General features: G+C 36.1%; 1 protein-coding gene and 1 long non-coding RNA gene across 13 annotated transcripts in view; both read left to right on the forward strand.

The window, feature by feature from the left end:
• The window catches only part of Spir (spire type actin nucleation factor), a 270,912-nt gene that overhangs the window by 28,242 nt on the left and 224,835 nt on the right, over positions 1-17,835 (forward strand). The window lies entirely within an intron of this gene.
• LOC143908745 (uncharacterized) lies at positions 3,271-8,823 on the forward strand. Its single transcript, XR_013260238.1, has 3 exons — positions 3,271-5,263; positions 5,338-6,161; positions 6,220-8,823. It is a non-coding gene; the product is annotated as an uncharacterized LOC143908745 (long non-coding RNA).

Below are 17,835 nucleotides of genomic sequence, written 5' to 3' on the forward strand. Positions count from 1 at the left end.
GCAACCTGGGACACGTGGACATCGAATTCGAGGTATTAATACACCTAGACACCGAAAACTACGGAGCGCACTATCTGGACCTTGTCATCGGCAACCTGGGACACGTAGACATCGAATTCAAGGTATTAATACACCTAGACACCGAAAACTATGGAGCGCACTATGTGGACCTCGTCATTGGCAACCTGGGACACGTGGACATCGAATTCGAGGTATTATTACACCTGGACACCGAAAACTATGAAGCGCACTATCTGGACCCCGTCATCGGCAACCTGAGACACGTGGACATCGAATTTAAGATATTAATACACGTAGACACCGAAAACTACGGAGCGCACTATCTGGACCTCGTCATCGGCAACTTGAGACACGTGGACATCGAATTCAAGGTATTAATACACCTAGACACCGAAAACTACGGAGCGCACTATGTGGACCTCGTCATCGGCAACTTGAGACACGTGGACATCGAATTCAAGGTATTAATACACCTAGACACCGAAAACTACGGAGCGCACTATGTGGACCTCGTCATCGGCAACGTAGGACACCTAGACATCGAATTCAACGTATTATTACACCTGGACACACACACACACACACACACACACACCGAAAACTATGGAGCGCACTATCTGGACCCCGTCATCGGAAACCTGGGACACGTGGACATCGAATTTAAGGTATTAATACACGTAGACACCGAAACTATGAAACGCACTATCTGGACCTCGTCATCGGCAACCTGAGACACGTGGACATCGAATTCAAGCTTGATTCATAAGAATCGACTTAAAAATTCCCTAGCGGCAGAATTAAAATTATGTCTAAAAATTGAATGAATTTTTATTATGTCTAGACATAATAAAAATTCAGGAATTAAAATTATGTACATACTTTTAATTCTTGAATTTCTATTATGTACATAATGTAAATTTAAGAATTAAAATTATGTACATAATAAAAATTCAGGAATTAAAATTATGTACATAATGGCAATTCAAGAATTAAAATTATGTACATAATGGCAATTCAAGAATTAAAATTATGTACATAATGGCAATTCAGGAATTAAAATTATGTACATAATAAAAATTCAGGAATTAAAATTATGTACATAATAGAAATTCAAGAATTAAAATTATGTACATAATAAAAATTCAGAAATTAAAATTATGTACATAATGGAAATTCAAGAATTAAACTTATGTACATAATAAAACTTCAGGAATTAAAATTATGTACATAATGGAAATTCAAGAATTAAAATTATGTACATAATAAAAATTCAAGAATTAAAATTATGTACATAATAAAAATTCGAGAATTAAAATTATGTACATAATAAAAATTTGAGAATGAAAATTATGTACATAATGGGAATTCCGAATAAATATTATGTTTTGACATAATAAAAATTTCTTTCAAATTAAAATTTTATATGAAATCTAGGATTGAAATGATAGTAGCACGTAATTTTAATTTTCAATTTTCATTATGTCATGGCATAATTTTTATTCACTGAAATTCTATTAACCATGGCATAATTTTAATTCGTGAATTTTTATTATGTTGTAGCATAATTTTAATTTACTGAATTACTGTGATAGTTTACATAATTTATATTTCTGCAATTATTATTATGTTACGACATAATAAAAATACATTAATATTATCTCGCATGACATATAATAAAAATGAATTAAAATTATGTCTTGACATAAAAGTAATTCGACATATAAACTGTACCTTTCTCTATGTATGGCACGCCGTTTTGCTATTTATTCATAAAATTTTTATTTTGAATTAATTTTACGTGAATACATAATTTTAATTCATTTTTATTATGTTATGACATAATAAAAATGAATTATGTTATGAATTAATGAATATGTTATGAATTATGAATGAATTAAATTATGTTATGACATAATAAAAATGGTTCCGAAAAACTATCTACTTCAGTTTAAATCAATTACTGAATTTTTATTTTAGATTAAAAGATCTTATTAATAAATAGCAAAACGGCGTGCCATAAGTAACATACTTTGTCACGTATGAAATTTTACACCATAATTCATAAAATTATTTTTTCCTTAGCAAAAATTGCCTGAAGTATATTTCTGAACGTGAAAACCTACAAACAGTCACATGACTAGCACGTAGCGAGACGCCTACCTTAACGAACGTTTCGACTCTGCATCGAGTGATCTTCAGCGTTGATTAGGCAGATCTCTGCAAACCTCGGGGCCAAGGAGCTCCCTTCCCTAGGAGTTGTCAAGAGCGAGCTGAGAAGCAACCTCTGTGGACATAACCACTGTAAAAAAATCGCATTAATTTAGAGAACATGGTAAAATCCGGGGGAGTGAGCTTACTTCAAGATTTGCAGAAGTTAAAAATACAGAAAATCGTAGTCATGGTGGTATCGTACATTAAGGTGCACATCTTAGACAGATCGAGAAACCGTGGTACGGACGCACCGTATGTTACAAAGTAACCGTGTAGAAAATCGTATGTGTGACAGACGAAACAGAAATGAGACCGTAGCGGACAAGTGTGTTGGTCGGAACTGTTGTTACAAATTGGTGTGGAGAGTGGGCAACCAGAAGTTAAATATTGTTTATGATGGGTAGATACGCGTGATGTAAAAACTCAGTGTCTGATTAGCGGTTCAGACCGTGGCGCTGTTGTTGAATATGTAGGACCTCCGAGATGAGACGCTTATAATAAAATCTCTCGCAATCCAAAATCTCAACGTTGTTCTAATTAAAATCGTGGTCTTCGAGAATTCTGTGATCGGTGATCACGGAAAACGCAGAACTGTTTCTGTTGATGTGACTGCGATGCTCCGAAATTCTGGTCTTTAGTTGTCTGCCTGTTTGTCCTACGTAAGAAGCATCGCAGTCACGACACGAAATCTTATAAACTACATTGCTCTTGGCGGAATTCGGTAACGCATCCTTCTGAACTTTGATCAGTTTATTAAGTTTATTGACACTGTAATAAGCTAAATGTGTGTTTGAACCTCTAAAGACATCTTTAAATTTAACGGAGGTGGGCGGAAAAAAGAAACCGTAAACCATTTTCTATCGTCGCCCGTATCGTTAAGATTTTGATTTTTTGTTTTCTTAAAAAAGAGACTTTTAAGACGTTCACGGATGGTGTCAAAAATAAGATCCAAAGGGTAATCGTTGTTCAGAAGGATGTTAACAATGAGTCGAAGATTTTTTTCGTGGAACTTTGGATGCGAAAGTAAAAAGGCTCGGTCAACGAGTCTTATGATGGTGCCTCGCTTTTGAGAAGGAGGGTGAGAAGAAAAATAAAGGAAATATAACCGTAGCCATGAATTCTTACGACTACAAAAGTAAGATGGAGCTATTACTATCAGATGCTAACACATATGCCAAGGTCAAAAAGAACCCTATTCTGTCCCTTACATGGAATGTGAGAGCATTGCTTACTAGATGGAAGAATCAAAAATATATTTCGCCCGCTACTTATAAGTTTCTTTATTGCAGTGACGAAGTCCTTCCGAGAGCCTATGGACTTCCAAAAATTCGCAAACAAAATCATCTTTTAAAAATTATTGTTTCGTCCATTGATGGACCTCTACATAATTTAGCAAGGTTTTTACATAATATAATTTCTACCAGCATCCCTAAAGCCAATAGCTATATTAAAGACAGTTTTCAATTAGTTAATATCTTAAATGGTCTACGCCTGGAGGATGATTACATTTTGATCTCTCTCGACGTTGTCTCACTCTTCACTAATGTTCCCACTGATCTTACTATAGACAGCATTTGTAACAGGTGGGAGCATATAGCGGAGAAGTGCGATATTTCCAGAGACGAGTTCATCCTCGCGGTACGACTTATTCTTGACTCTACTTACTTTAGATTCAACAACAATGTATACAAACATAATTTCGGATTTCCCATGGGTTCTCCATTGTCTCCTGATCTCGCGGATTTAGTCTTACAAGACGTAGAAACGAAAGCAATAGGAATTCTTAAATTCAAGATACCGTTTTTCTTTAGATACGTGGACGATATTGCGATGGCCATATACCTCGAGATATGGCTGATTCTGTTCTACAGACTTTTAATTCTTTCCATCCACGGCTACAATTTACCATAGAGATTGGTGACAGAAAACTTTATTTTTTAGATACCACCATTATCAACAACAATGGTACTATTTAATTTGATTGGTATCATAAACCAACCTTTTCTAGTAGATATCTGAATTATTTTTCTTCTCACCCTTCTTCTCAAAAGCGAGGCACCATCATAGGACTCGTTGACCGAGCCTTTTTACTTTCGCATCTAAAGTTCCACGAAAAAAATCTTCGACTCATTGTTAACATCCTTCTGAACAACGATTACCCTCTTGATCTTATTTTTGACACCATCCGTGAACGTCTTAAAAGTCTTTTTTTTTTAAGAAAAAAAATCAAAATCTTAACGATACGGGCGACGATAGGAAATGGTTTACGGTTTCTTTTTTTCCGCCCACCTCCGTTAAATTTAAAGATGTCTTTAGAGGTTCAGACACTCATTTAGCTTATTACTGCGTTATTCTTTGACAGATGTACCGCCCCAGTCAAACTCCCCGCCTGGCAGTGTCCTCGAATCGGATCACGCGGGAGTATTAACGGCGATCGGCCGCGAGGCCTCACGCCACTCTGACACGCTTGGCTCTAGAACACCGTGACCGCCGGGGCACGAAACCCTCGGGGCACGCGCTCCGCCTAACCGAGTAAGTAAGGAAACGATGAAAACTTATTACAACTTAATAAACTGATCAAAGTTCAGAAAGATGCGTTACCGAATTCCGCCAAGAGCAATGTAGTTTATAAGATTTTGTGTCGTGACTGCGATGCTTCTTACGTAGGACAAACAGGCAGACAACTAAAGACCAGAATTTCGGAGTATCGCAGTCACATCAACAGAAACAGTTCTGCGTTTTCCGTGATCACCGATCACAGAATTCTCGAAGACCACGATTTTAATTAGAACAACGTTGAGATTTTGGATTGCGAGAGATTTTATTATAAGCGTCTCATCTCGGAGGTCCTACATATTTAACAACAGCGCCACGGTCTGAACCGCCAATCAGACACTGAGTTTTTACATCACGCGTAGAGTCCCTTTATAAGAGTCTGGACAGACTGGTCCTTATTTTCATTGGACGTGCAACACCATGGCGGAACCAATCACGAGCGGTAAAATAACGAGCCTTAGGAGCCTCTCTCAAGGTGCGTATTATGGAACTTTTCGAAATGGATTCCGATCGGAATTGTTATTTCCTACATTTCTATTGTATTTTTAGGGAAAACAGTATAATTTCGACAGGAATCCATTCCGCAAAGTTACGTGCATAATACGTGCCAGTACACATTAACGATATTGTTACGTGCTTTGCTGTAGCACTGTAGTGTTACATACCTGCGCAAAGCACGAAATGATGTCGTTAACATTTACAGAATAGGTGTCTTAGAATTTGAAATAAAGAATTACAAAATTAATAAAAAATGAAAATGACAATGTCATGCATTTATCTATATATACATCTCGTAATTTTCTCTATCAATAAATTGTATACTATTATAATTTATTTTATTGAAATATTCTTTTCAGGTATTTTAAAGTTTTGGTTATCTTATCTCTATCAAGTCAAAATAAAAATATAGACAAACACACTTTCTCACAGCCTCTGTAGAATTCTCTCGCGATATCACAACAATACAACGATTACGTGTAGTCATCGACGCCATAGTGTTTTTCTTCCATCTAGGGCGTCTAGAATAGAGTCCCTATATACGTGACATTCACGCCATGTTGTTGCACTCCCAAAGTCTGTCCAGACTCTTATAAAGGGACTCTAATCACGCGTATCTACCCATCATAAACAATATTTAACTTCTGGTTGCCCACTTTCCACACCAATTTGTAACAACAGTTCCGACCAACACACTTGTCCGCTACGGTCTCATTTCTGTTTCGTCTGTCACATATACGATTTGCTACACGGTTACTTTGTAACATACGGTGCGTCCGTACCACGGTTTCTCGATCTGTCTAAGATGTGCACCTTAATGTACGATACCACCATGACTACGATTTTCTGTATTTTTAACTTCTGCAAATCTTGAGGTAAGCTCACTCCCCCGGATTTTACCATGTTTTCTAAATTAATGCGGTTTTTTTACAGTGGTTATGTCCACTGAGGTTGCTTCTCAGCTCGCTCTTGACAACTCCTAGGGAAGAGAGCTCCTTGGCCCCGAGGTTTGCAGAGATCTGCCTAATAAACGCTGAAGATGACTCGATGCAGAGTCGAAACGTTCGTTAAATTAACATTGTTTTAAATTATTTGTTTTCATCGCGCACCAAGTCCCGCGCTTGACTCGCATTAGCCGTTTCCTATTTGTTATAACCTTTCAACCTTGCTATTAAAAAAAATAATAATTAGAATCGTTGATCCTTTAACATTTTAAAGAGGCGAATTTTTTAAGCGGAGAAGTCAAGCGTAGACAGCCCCATATGCAGGGTTATCTGTCCACATAATAAAAAACACATTATTTATATTAATTTTTATACTTATTTATAAAATATTATTTATTTTATTAATATTTAATATTGAAAAAATATAAATATTGAAATAATATATAATATTGAAACTGCCTACTCGTTGGAGTCAGAGAAGTAGCAGGCACTTTGTGTAGATTTTTTGACTAGTTTCTTGCGTAGAGCTGACTTTTCTTTATATACGGTGGCATCAAACTGATTTTGAGTCCGTTGCAAAATCAGTGTGATGAGTTTCTTTTGTCCTATCAATTTTTAATCTTTTTTTTTTATGTGGAGCCTTTACTTCATCTTCGGCAGCGTTTAAAATAGAAAATACTTAATAATTTAAGACAAACTCATATATTTAACTTGACGTATATTTTTATAATAAAACTTTGGTGATGATTCTTGAATCATCACCAGAATCAAGTAGTTGCTCGTATGTCACTTTTTTACAGTAGCGAGTGAGAGCCCGAACATTATTCTAAAGTCTAACGCTGTTTTTATGAAAAGATTCTCGCTCAATTTTTATTCTTTTAATATTGCTCTAAATATAATTTTATTAGATATGTCTACCTTATCCGTCTTAAGAAAAGTCTTTCTTTTGTAGTTACGCATCATTATCTATTTATAAAAGAACAATTCGTCATTGAAGTGTGGACACATTGCCCCATCAAAAATAGGACAGATAGCCCCGACCACGTTTTTCAGTTTTTAACATGTTGCCAATTTTAGATAATGCGGAATTAAGATTTGACGCTTCTCACACCTGATAACTATATATTAATTGAAAATGTTATGAATTGCTTACTTTAATTTGAGTTAAAGTACTGTCGCACAGCAAATTTTTTGACCGTCGAAAAATGTGAATAATTGTTTTCGCTTTTCTTTTAACGTATATAGCGTCTGCAAAAGGCATCGCAAGAAAACAAACATCATTTAAATATCTTACATAGGGCATTTTTCAACTACTTGTTACAATGGTAGAGACATCTGTCTTTTAAAATTTGAGATAGCAGTACTATGGACACATCCCCTATAGACAGATAGCCCCGGTCTCCCTTATACACATATACCAATATGTAATTAAAAAACTTGGTTTTGGTTTTATGAGTCATAAATCTTGATTTGAATCTAAGAATTTGAGAAAAACAGTGAAATCAAGGATTAGTCTTTTGAAGAACATAGAACTAAAAAGCTCTACATATCTGTGAAAGGAAGTTGCCATGAACGCAAAGATATAACTTTTTTTTACACAAATGTCTTTCTTAATATGTTTTTAACGATGATTAGTTATGTTCTTCAAAACAATGAAAATAATGACTTGCGTATATGGTTTCTCTTTATTTATTTATTTTTAACGAATTTAAAGAAGCTACGAGATCTTGCTTCCTTTTTTTAAAAGGTTGTCGTAACACCTTTAAGTCAGCATCAGGACTACTACTGCCTTCATTGTTTTACCACAAGTAATACTCTAAAAAAAAATTAAATTTAGATGAGAAAGTAGGGCAACAAATATATTAATTATTCGCGAATTAGTAAATAACAGGCTGATTTTTTTATATTTGATGAAATCGTTCAGTCGCCAGTCGATTGAGCATTTTTTAAAGGTTTATGGCTTAGGTTAATGTTTTTTTTATGTTTTTTGGGTCGTAGAATAAGAATCTGTAAATAGTTTTTTCGTAAGTCGATGCAATAAAAAGTTATTAACAATTTATTTGTTTAAATTGCCCTAGCGATCAAACTATACATCCTATAAAAAAATGAACTGGAGAAAATTTGTTCCTCTTTTCACGAACAAAATGGCGTTTGAATTTTTCCAAAATCTTGATTATTGACGGAAATATGTCAATTTTTAGGTAATTACTGCCTACGCGTCGCGGAGTACCCTAGGTGTGCGCGCTCGCGCTCAATTGTATCGTTAAAACAATTGAAACTCTAAACTTGTCTGAACTTGCAAAAACGCGCCTACGCGCCTACTGGCTTAACGTCAGCTAGCACCCCCACTTATTAAAATTACATATAAAATAAAAAACTTAATATGCTAGAATTATATGCTTTTTATGTGCTTTCAAATGCCTCAAACAAAATTAATCTATTTATAATAGTTTAACAGATATACGCAAAAAAGATCTATATACTACTGATATAAGAGTAAAGTATCAGTTAAAATACAGAAAGCGAAATAATTCTTGTCTTAAAATGTTTCTCGATTAATGTGTTCTCGAAATATGCACAATGAAATAGGGAATTTGCATGAAAAAAATATTACATTTTTTTTGTTTGTAATTTAAATATACATTATTATAAATTTATTTACAACAAAATTTTAAATTTTAATCAATAAATAGGTATTCAAAAATGAAATTAAATTTTAATAATATTTGAAATTTTTTGTGCTGTGAGAAAACGATTTTGATTGGCTGACAAGTGCATGACATCACATTGCAATAGTCTCAACTCTCCGTCTGCTAGGCTGCGTTTGGAAACGTCACCCGAGTGCACACGAGTATACTCCCTTATCTTTCTATCTCAGCGAGTTATAGGTTATGTCAGCGTCAAACGGGAAGATTCTTCTCACGTTTTTATCTTGAGGTACATAAAAAAACAGTTTACCTGGTGTTTTAATAACAGTACTTTTACATAAAGGTACAAAACACGTTTTATGTGTGTCTTTGCTTTACTCATTTTTTAAAATAAATGATTGTTTCAATGGTTAAAAGTATTACTTTACTGCGGTGTGACGTTACACGGCGTTCTGGAAGACTCGGTCGTTTTCGGACCGTTTTCGGCATTTCAAATAATGCAATATTTTATTATTTATTTTCTCAGTTATTTTGCGTTAAAAAATTACGAAAAAAAAGACAATTAAAAGAACATACAAATTATTTAATGCAATTTTTAAAAAAAATCACGCAAATTCCCTATTTTCGTGCTTATCTCCTTTGGCTGACCCGAACGTGATCACCCCATACGTACAAGAGTAAAGTATACCAGTTAAAATATAGATAGCGAATTGGTTTTAGTCTTAAAATGTTTCTCAATTTATGTGCTCCCGAAATATGCGCAATGAGATTTCCGTGCTCATATAATATATATGGACCTATAATGATATATATGGATCCATATATAATTTTATATAATAAAATCATAGAATGACCCTCGAGAATTAAAAATAAGAGAGAAAAAAGGCAATTAGGGTCGGACGCGGTTCTTCGTGCGTGGAATCAGTTTATTCGTCTTCTTGAAGTACATTGATAAACGTTTCGACTCATTTTTGAGTCATCCTCAGCATCAACAAACGATTTGCCGCACGTTCTCCATGTCAACTGGCGAGCTTACAGACTCGAATTAACGTGGACCAAATGATCCTTATCTATAATTTTTTAAAAATAATGAGATGAAATAAGAACGAAAAGCTTTATAGACTCACCAAAAAGTCAAAGTGAACGTGGGGCAAGAAGCCGTATAACATAAAAATAGCGAGGGACTTATTTGTCCCATCCACACGTTACAACAGCAATGAAATGACAAAAATTTTGAAAGAAAGAAGCGTGTCAACAAGTCAAACCATCGGTAACGTTTTACATAGATAGTTGTGTCAATAAGATAAAGATTTTTACTTTCTTCATTTTTACTTTCTCATCCGAAATATCATTGTAAGAACATCAAGTTTATAATAGACATTCTCTTGAAGAACGATTACCCATTGACATTTGTCTTTAACACGATTAACACGAGACTTAAATCGTTACTCAACAAACGCACTTGTAGACAGGACGAACCTCTAAGCGAAGAGGAACGACGTACGTGGTTTACTGTCCCATATGTTCAGGGTATTTTGGAAGAATTTAAAAGAGTTGTTAAAGAACATAATGTCAACCTGTTTTTTTTTAGCATAAACAAACTCAATAAATTTATTAAAGTACAAAAAGACGTTCTCCCAACTTAATCTAAAAAAAATGTGGTTTATAAAATATCCTGCAAAAATTGTGACGCATCATATGTAGGCCAGACGAAGAGGCAATTAAAAACGCGAATCTTAGAGCATCGTAACCACATTCAAAGAAATACCACGACACAATCTGTCATCACGGAACATAGATTAAATCTGGATCACGAATTTGATTGGGAGAACGTGAAAATTCTGGATAAAGAAAGATATTTATCCAGGAGATTAGTCTCGGAAATGACTCATATAAAATTACAGAGAAATAGTATTAATTTGCAAAATGACACCGAATTTTTAAACCACTGTTTTAAATCAATTGTAAACTATGCCCATGAACACTTCTTACTGGTTAACTAAACTTGGTGACGTGCCGAGTTCTGGCGTTGTCATTGGTACTCCAGATCCGATATCACAACAATATATTATCTTATTGACACAACTATCTATGTAAAACGTTACCGATGGTTTGACTTGTTGACACGCTTCTTTCTTTCAAAATTTTTGTCATTTCATTGCTGTTGTAACGTGTGGATGGGACGAATAAGTCCCTCGCTATTTTTATGTTATACGGCTTCTTGCCCCACGTTTACTTTGACCTTTTGGTGAGTCTATAAAACTTTTCGTTCTTATTTCATCTCATTATTTTTAAAAAATTACAGATAAGGATCATTTAGTCCACGTTAATTGAGTCTGTAAGCTCGCCAGTTGACATGGAGAACGTGCGGCAAATCGTTTGTTGATGCTGAGGATGACTAAAAAATGAGTCGAAACGTTTATCAATGTACTTCAAGAAGACGAATAAACTGATTCCACGCACGAAGAACCGCGTCCGACCCAATTGCCTTTTTTCTTTCTTAGTTTTAATTTTATATAAAGCACCAAATTTTTCATATATATAATCACATATAATCGTATATATTTATATATAATTATATATAATCTTTTTTCCCGGGTAAGTTGGAAAAATATATTTAGAAAAATATATATGGAAAACGCCACATTGGTTCATAACTTCTCACGTGTGGAAAGCCCACACATGTACTTCGAAGGCACACTATATGTCTAGTTTAACAATAGTGGAGCCCTCCGCAGGGGAATTATCTAAAAATATAAACTATTATCTGCTTTAAACATTTAAATGAATAATAGCAATGTATATTGTATTATTAAAGCAAAAAGATTTCAATATATTTACGATTTGTTTTAAATAACTTTACTTTGTTCATGCGTGTACTATTTCGACATATATATTAGTCATTTATGCCTTTTAATACTCAAAATAACTGCTTAAATTTTTTTGTTAATAACTTTTAAATAAACAACGAGCGCGGGCTGAAATCTTCTGAAGGTCACTCAGAAGGGTGACCTTGACAACATACTTAAAAATCAAGGTCATCTAAGGTGACTTCCTACATCTGCATAATTACCTATATATCTTTTTACGCATATATATTTCAGGAATTAAGGTGGTCTTTTCGCGGACCCAGTTAGTCAAGTAACAGTCCGTCATGAGGTAATTGAAAACAAACAGTGACAAACATTACACAACATCCCAATAATTATAATAATATAACATGATTTTACACGCACGATTTAATCGTATTTAATTATTTATTAATTAAAAAAATATCACAATAGTAGTGCGGTTGGACTCGATTTAGGTTAGGTCAGGCATGACAGTACGAGTAAAGCAATATGCGATTGGATCTACTACTTATTTAACCTCATATATCAGAGTAAAACATTCGGCAAGCCCTTATTTTCAAGGTATGTACGAAATCCGGAAACTTCGGGGAATATTTTAAAACATGAATAATGTATTCATCTGATCGCTAAGTACATATATTATTCGTTGAAAACCTCGGCCTTGCATCATTCTATTTTTCTCGTTCATTAGATGTGTATTTGCGAGCTCCTGCGATTTTATTCCACTCGCTAGAGAGGCACTGTGTGCTGGTACAGCACCTGCTTACTTCCGAATTAATTAACTCAATTGTGTGTACTTAAACAATTGTCTTTATTGTACGTAGAAATCGTGTACGTTTTTTCTGGGGCGTGACACCGTGACCATTACATATATCGATCGAGAAATCGATTCTTCCGCAATATAAGATATAAACTAACTGAGCGCCCTCCTGAACGATAGCGAATCAGAGCGGAGCTAAAGCCGGGTTCACAACTCGCAAAGCGCGGGAAAGACAATTTTTCATCTATAATTAAACGAGAACGATACACCGCCGCCCTTGAAAACCTCAGGTTTCAAGTATAAAAAAATTAAATAATACATATCTTTCTTTATCGCTTGTTGCAATTTGAACGTCTTGTAATGCACTATAGAAACATAACATAATATAGCATATTGGCGGCGCGAATCCATCATGTACTATGAGATATTAGATATAAAGTATAATATAAGTAATAATGAATGCAATACAATGTAAGATATTACGCAGAAACAAATAATACTTTACACATCTAAACTGCTAGGTAACACTGATAACTTGGTCAAGGGTCGAGTAATTAACCCATTGTTAGTTTTGATGACGGCTGATCGAATAACGCCGTCAGAGCTTTTGTTAACACTCTCGATACGTCCTAGTAACTATTGAAAGGGTGCTAATCCTGATCTCTGAATCAAAACTATCTGTCCAACCTTGAGCTGTTCGCCCTTATTAAGTTTCCATTTTGATCTACCCTGCAGTTGATTCAAATATTCAAGACTCCATCTTTGCCAGAAGTGCTGCCTTAATTGCTCGACCCTTTGCCAACGCGACAGACGATTCATTTTGATGGATGTTATGTCCGGATGCGCATAACTATTCAAAGAGTCGCCTATTAAAAAATGCCCAGGACTTAATGGACGTATGTCATTCGGATCGCTTGAATATTGACTAATAGGGCGCGAATTTAGTATGGCTTCAATTTCAGCGAGTATGGTGGACATTTCATCATAATTTAATGCTGCGTCCCCGATTATCCTTTTCATATGATATTTTGCCGACTTTATGGCGGCCTCCCAAAGACCTCCGAAGTGGGGCGCGTTTGGTGGGATGTTTTTCCATTCTATTCGCTGTTCGACAAAGAATTCATTTAGTTTACGCTGTGTCTGTTCCTTAATAAATGATTCATGTAATTCCTTAAGCTCCCTAGCGGCTCCTACAAAATTAGTCCCGTTATCGGAGTATATGCAGGATACCTTACCTCTTCTTGCTATAAATTGTTTAAAGGCTCCCATAAATGATTCTGATGTCAAATCAGCAACTAGCTCGATGTGTATCGCTTTGGTGGAGAAACAGACAAAAACGCAAATGTACGACTTATTTAGTTTGGCGTTACGCCTCTTATGTTCCTTAATAAGAAAAGGACCTCCAAAATCGCGAACTGGGAAGGTCACTCATAATCGCTTCAGACATAGAAGGTTTGGCCTTCCAGCATATTGCGCATTTTTTTATGATATCACGAGCAGTGGCCTTCGCCGCTATAGGCCAGAATTGTCCTCTAACTGAGTAGAGAGTAGCCTGAACCCCGGCATGCATATTTCTAACATGTTTGTAACGAATAATAAGTTTTGTAATCGTGTGACTCTTAGGTAATAATATAGGATGCCTTGCTTCGTATACTAGATTTGTATTTTTTAAACGACCGCCTACCCGCAGTATACCTTTGTTATCGATAAACGGATTTAATGACAATAATCTACTATTGACTGGTACGGATTTTGATCTTTCGAGTTGTCCTATATCGCTGGCGAATTCCTGCCGCTGCACAAATTTGCATAAAAATTGTAACGAATCCTCATATTCCTTCGGCGTTAACAAAGTATGTCTTTTTTCGCATGTAGTCTTACAATTATTAATAAACCGAAATATATATGCTAATACTCGCACTAACTTTTGAAGCTTGGAATATTTGGCAATCAATTCATCCAACATTGGAGACTCCGCTTTGACTACAAGAATATTGGATAATTGTTCCGGCACTGTGGCGCAGCGTACAACTGATTCGGGCCAATACTCTTCGTCTAATTTTAGCCAATCAGGCCCTTCCCACCAAAGTGTTGCTCCAACTATTTCCGAAGGACCCGCCCCACGAGATATTATATCCGCGGGGTTTGATTTAGTATCGATATGCCTCCAATCTTCTACTTCCGTCAGCCTTTGAATTTCGCCAACACGGTTAGCAACGAATGTTTCAAATTTACGTGCTAAAGCCCTTATCCATGCTAATACGATCGATGCATCAGTCCACAGAAATTTTCTCACCTTTGGAAGCTTGAGAGATTTGATTGCCTTTTCTTGCAACTGGGCCAATAACACTGCTGCACACAACTCCATGCGAGGAAGCGAAATTGCCTTGATTGGGGCCACTCTTGATTTAGATATCAATAACATAGTTTGATAGTTTCCATCTGCATCTCGAGTTCTAATATAGCAACACGCGCCATACGCCGATTGGCTTGCATCTGCAAATCCATGTAGTTGTACCTCCTCTACCTTTGCTGTAGAAAGTATAAACCTCTTGATTTTCAGCTCGTTTATGCTGGGCAGTTGAGATTTGAATTGCTTCCATTGAGTATGTATGTTCATGGGGACGTTTGAGTCCCAATCCATTTGAATTTTCCATAATTCTTTAATTAAAATCTTCGCCTTGAGTATAACCGGACCCAAAAGACCTAACGGATCAAACAGTTGAGAGATTTCGGCAAGCATTGTTCTCTTGGTGATCTTGGTGCTCGTTGAATCAACGTTGATCGTGAACCTGAATACATCCTCTGAAGAATTCCATTGCATTCCAAGTATCCGAGATTCTGAGTTTTTATCGATGGCGATATTGCCTGGAGGCGATGATGATTGGGACAATCCGCTCAAGAGCTGAGGGTGATTAGCGGACCATTTGCTCAGTACAAACTGCCCTGATTTCAAAATGGTGACTACTTGATCCCTCTTTGTAATCGCTTCTTCTATGGTGTCGCCTCCCGATAATACATCGTCCACGTAAGTATCCTCTTCGAGGACCTCCGCTCCTAAAGGCAGGTCATCTTGATTGATTTTGGCCAATTCCTCGAGACTACGTGTCGCTGAGTGCGCTGCAGACGCGAGCCCATACGTCAATGTCAACATTTTGCAAATGATAATGGGTTCATTAGTATTAAATCTCCATAGAATGAGTAGAATAATTTGAGTATCATCAATTAATATCTGTCGATACATTTTTACTATATCTGCTGTAAAAACATATCGAAATCTACGGAATTTTAGTAATATTGCTATCAAATCTGATTGTACATTAGCTCCTACCAATAATATGTCATTGAGCGAAAAGCCGGAGTCCGATTTGCAGGATGCGTCAAACACCACTCTCAATTTAGTGGTACTGTTAGATTCTTTAAAGACCGCGTGATGAGGCAGGTATACCCTCTTCGTGTTTCTTAATTCTGATTCTTCAACTACTCGCATGTGATTTAGTTCTAAGTACTCACTGATGAATTGCGAATAGTCGTTTTTTAACTGTTTATTATATTTAAAACGCTTTTCCAATTTATTGAATCTTGATAATGCAATCTGTCGCGTATCACCGATCAATTGTATTCCATTGGGCTTTATCGGTAGCGCGACGATGAAACGACCTTCTTCGTTCCGCCTGACCGAGCGTAAGAAGTGTTCCTCGCATTGACGCTCCATGGGTGTCATACTGCTTTGCTTTGTATATTCGTTCTCGATATGCCAGAATTTCGTCAACGCGTTATCGAGATTTACCTTATGATGATCAGTCCTTGACAACATGACATTTACGGAGAGAGTTCTCGATTTCCTCCTGCCTTGAAGTTCGTTACCGAGCCCTCCTGCAACTATCCATCCTAATTGCGTTTTCTGAATAGTAGGGCCCTTGATGGATGGTCTAATTTGTCCTACGCACAATAATTGCCAAAATAACTCAGCTCCTATTAGCATTTGCACTTGAGACGGCATATTGAATTGTGGATCCGCCAGCTGTATATTTTTCGGAATATTTATTGCTTCTTTGTTTATGCGAAATAGAGGAATGGAATCTGTTATCCTATCTGTTACCAGGCATTGAATGATGGTTTGAAAGTTATTGTAACGAGATTTAATCTTGATTGTCGCAATTACATTTGAACTTGTAGCTACTTGATTAATCCCAACGATGGACATGCTATGTTGCTTAGTACGTATTCGCAATTTTGATACAAATTCTCGCGTAACTAAATTGGCTTGTGATCCGCTGTCAAGTAATACTCTACATAGTAGCTTGCTATTATCATTGTCGAAGACGTCGACTAAAGCAGTCGATAACAATACGTAATTATCTTTAGTTTTACTCAGATTATGCGTCACCACTGCGGTGATATTGTTCGAATCCTTTGATACTTGCGTAGTTTGCTCTTTGACCGTAGGATCCTCATCACCTCGTTTGTTTAGATGAAGGAGTGTATTATGTTTTAGCCCACACGTTTTGCAGCTGCTGGATGTGCATTGCTTTGCTTGATGAGATTTCGACTTCAGACAATTTATGCATAGTTTTCGCTTTTTTACTTCCGCAACTCGCTGACCTGCAGGCAATTTAGTAAATGATGGACAAAAGTATATAGGGTGATCTCCATTGCAATAACTACATTTCGAAGTCACCGATGCAATGCAATTTATGGCGGATTTACGTGAATTCGATTGATTCGATTTGCCGGACAATGTAGCTGTGTTTTCCTTATTAATTATGGACTCTAGCGTTTGACACTTTTTTATTAAAAATTCTGTCAATTGTTCAAGACGCGGTAATTCACGACCTGATAGCGTATCCTCCCAGTCGCGAAATGTTACAGGATCGAGTTTATTTGCTAAAATGTGCACGATCAAGTCGTTCCAACTGTCTACGGGACGTTTAAGAGCTTTTAATGCATTGATATGTTTCGTAGTTACATTAAGTAATTGTCGCAATTCTGTATAATTTTCTTTCTTTATACAGGGAATCTCCAATATTGACTGAATATGTGCCTGTACAATTACGCGAAGCTTATTATAACGATTCTCCAATATATTCCATGCTACTTGAAAATTCTGTTCTGATAATTCCAGTGATTTGATTGCATCGGCAGCATCGTCAGATAACGAGGATTTTAAATATTGAAATTTCTCTATATCCGTTAATTTAGCGTTATTGGTAATTATTGCATGGAACATTTGCGAGAACGGAGTCCATTCTTGATATTTACCGGTAAAGGTTGGCAAATTCAGTTTAGGAAGACGTATGTGTGAATTGTCGTGTTGTTGTTGCGAAGCATTAACATTGAAAGCT

This window comes from Temnothorax americanus, unplaced genomic scaffold, assembly GCF_048541705.1.
Source record: "Temnothorax americanus isolate GAGA-0224 unplaced genomic scaffold, ASM4854170v1 Scaffold114, whole genome shotgun sequence".
Classification (NCBI taxonomy): Eukaryota; Metazoa; Arthropoda; class Insecta; order Hymenoptera; family Formicidae; genus Temnothorax; species Temnothorax americanus.